At 43.2% G+C, this 3,540-nt stretch overlaps 1 pseudogene; it reads right to left on the reverse strand.

Annotated features, from left to right (window-relative positions):
• Positions 1–3,073: 3,073 nt before the first annotated feature.
• LOC126356709 (5S ribosomal RNA) lies at positions 3,074–3,191 on the reverse strand (annotated as a pseudogene).
• Between the last annotated feature and the right edge of the window lie 349 nt (positions 3,192–3,540).

Here is a 3,540-nt window from a genome sequence, read left to right on the forward strand (position 1 = left end):
ACATGTACTTCATATATGATGGATTACTTCGTCATCTTATAAATAACAGATTCGGTGACAGATGGATAGGTAGAGATGGAAGAACTGCCTGGCCTCCACGCTCTCCGAACCTGAACCTACTGTACTTTTATTTGTGGTGGCATTTGAAAGCTCTTTTGTATGAAACCCAGTACAAAATGTTCAGTCTCTCTTCCCGTATTCTGTAAGGCTTCGAAACCATAGGCATTACTCCACGGACACATCAACCCATCGGAGATTCACTAAGACGGCGAGTTGATGCACTTGTAAATGCCAACGGACGGCATATCGAATATCTTCTGTGAGAGAAAGTTACTTGTGGTATGTTGGTGCTTATTGTTCGCGTGTGTTTCCCATGATTAATTAGTTGGAAAAAAAATCAGCTGTAACACGGAAACAAGGCGTTTCCAGACCCATATTTGTATAACATTAGTTCTTCTTCCACATGTGAGAAATGTGTCCTGCAGTTTGTGGCGTACACTTTGGTTACACCCTAGGTACCCACATCGGAGTCACACTACGCTGCATGTACGCTGTTGTAACCTCCACAAACGGAAGCCTTTTGATCGCCCCTTATACTTCTAAAATAGTCCTCGGCTGTCTGTGAAATCCCCAAATTCTGCATTTCCTTATTACTGTGTACACGGCTAAAAAACTGACGAGATAGTAATGTATGCTGCATTTGCAAGAAGTGATTTTGGGGACTGCAGACTACCTTCATTTTTGAGTGTTACAGCAGCATGAACATCTTTCGAAGTGCGCTTAACTTCCTCTATATCTGACAGAAGTGCAATGAGGATGTATTTACATAGTTAATGTACACGTGCCAACGCACTGAAATCCCCGAAACACAGTACCGTAGCATGCCGCTAGAAGAGCCAAAACAAAATAGTGCAACTTATTGATAACGTGGATGATGGTGCGTTAATTCGTTTTCTGCACTTCAAGAGGAGCAACGCTGCAATAATCCCTGCTGAATTCTCTGAAGAGTACGGCAGCAATGCACCATCATACGAGACAGTGATTAGGTGGTCATAAGCATCCAGTGTGATCAAAGAAGTCTGGACGTCCAAGAACGAAGTGGAGGGCCATCTCTCTATGAACTAACGTGTGTCGCAAAAAATGTCGAGTCCCTGGTGCTAGAATACAGACGTATCACAACTGAGGCGGTAGTGCAAAAATGAAAATCAGTCATGGCTGAATTTTCAAATTCTTGCATGGCATTTTGAACATGACAAATATCGCTAGCCGCTAGGTTCCACGACTATTCACATCCAATTTAAAAAATATTAATTTTTAAAAATGTCTGAAGAAGCACAGCTGTATAAATTGATGAAGTTTATGCGCTGTTGTGAAATCTTTCTGAAATTAGATGCATTAGGTGTGAGGATGTTACTTGTTGGAGACACATGAAATTTTATGCCGGACTTCTGCTCGAAGATGAATTTCCCGCTTGTCGTGATCGGTCGCGTTAACCACTCCTGGTATTCGAGCACGTTTCTACGACCAATTGCTCACGACAAGTGCGGAATCCGGGTTCTAGTCCCGATCCAGCAAAAATTTTCGCGTGCCCCCAATAGGAAGTATCTTCACACCTAATGTAACTAACGTCAGAAAGATTACGCAGTAGCGAACTTATTTCATGAATTTAGTACAGCTACAAGGTCGTCACCAATGTCTGTTTCTTCAGATATTGTTAAAAAATAAAAGTTTTCCAAACCTCGACGGGCAAAATGACTATTGTAATACAGCGTGTGAATAGGTGTGTCTCCTTGAAACTCTGTGGCGGGAAACAAAGTTGCGACCGATGGGGGTCGCAGACAGTATGACATGTGAAAGATTGAGTCGGTCTTGCAAACGCGATCGGTTAGCCGAAAAGGTTAAGGCGACCATTTGCGACAACCAGAAAATCCAGGTTTCAGTCGTGGCCCGACTCAATTTTTTATTTGTCACCAACAGGTAATGTCTCGATACCTAATGCGGCTACTGTCAGAAAGATTCCACAACTGCGAATAAATTTCATCAGCTTAAAAAAGCTGCCAAATCAAGGTAGCAGTGGAAATTTGGCCGCTTTGTGTAGTCTCCTAATGACATGGACGCCCACTCATTATATCACTACTGAAACTTCATTATTTAAATGAGTGTTTCTGTACTTAAATTGCTGAATGACTGAGACCCACAATATCGTAGCGCAACGCAATCTGACTACTCAAAAAACTGATAACCGGACTTCAAATAATTAATTCAAAACAATGGCCCTGACTAAAAAGAAATACTAACAATAACCTGCACCTTTCATTAAGCTCTTACCTCACAAAAATCTTCATTTCGTGAATTACTGCAATACAGCGAGCGTCAATACTGCCAGCTGAATAGAAGATTGTAACTACTAAAGCCACTAACTACTAATAGATATGTTGTTAGCAAAAGGAAGATTTTGTTGCAAACCTAATAATGTACTTTTTTACCTTGCTAATGTGACATCCAGTTCAAACACGAATATAAATGGCCATTGACATCTAGTACAAAGGTATATAATCATGAATAATATTCAGTCTCCAAGTCGAACATGTACAGATCGTTCGCCTACGCTAACACTTCTGACCTCTACCTTCCATCAATGCTAACTTCTCACATTTAACATCCACAGAGTCTCTTGCAATTAGAGCGCAGTCAGAGATCCAGTGCAAAGCGCTACACAGCGCTGCCAACACAGAAGCAGCCCACTTACTCTATGACCCCAAGACAGAGCGAACAAGTTAGTGAATCATGTCGGCGAAGAGCCAACCATCATAGGGAAAGGTGATATATTGTCTTTTGAGACTACCTCACTGTAGTTTTTCCTTCCTCCACCCGAACAGGCCATGAAGGCCCAAAGGTACCATCCGGCCGCCATGTAATCCTCAGCCCACAGACGTCACTGGATGCCAATATGGAGGGGCATGTGGTCAGCACACCGCTCTCCCGGCCTTATGTAAGTTTCCGAGACCGGAGCCGCTACTTCTCAATCAAGTAGCTCCCCAGTTTGCCTCACAAGGGCTGATTGCACTCCGCATGCCAACAGTGCTCGGCAGACCGAATGGTCACCCATCCAAGTGCTAGCCCAGCCCGATAGCGCTTAACTTCGGTGTTCTAACGTGAACCGGTGTTACCACTGCGGCAAGGCCGTTGGCACCTCAGTGTAGTGCTAACCGATAATGATCGTAAGGAGACAACCATCTCAGTAACACACAAATGAAATCTCCTGACGACGGTATGGGAGACAACCAAGATGAATCTTTGTGGGAAACTAACAAAAGGGGTGATTTTGCTCCATTACTACACCCCCAGTTCAGTCTGTACATGACATAGCCACATATGCAGCTGCTTTAAGGCTATCAAATTTTATCTCACCCTTACCCCTCCCATGTTATTCATGGACAGGGAACCCAGGACTTCTTCATCTTTCCTCAGTTGAAGTAACTACTGTGTAGAATGCATTTACAGAATGACGACGATTTGACTTTCGTGGAAGAACGTTTC

This window comes from Schistocerca gregaria, chromosome 3 (genome assembly GCF_023897955.1).
Source record: "Schistocerca gregaria isolate iqSchGreg1 chromosome 3, iqSchGreg1.2, whole genome shotgun sequence".
NCBI lineage: Eukaryota > Metazoa > Arthropoda > Insecta > Orthoptera > Acrididae > Schistocerca > Schistocerca gregaria.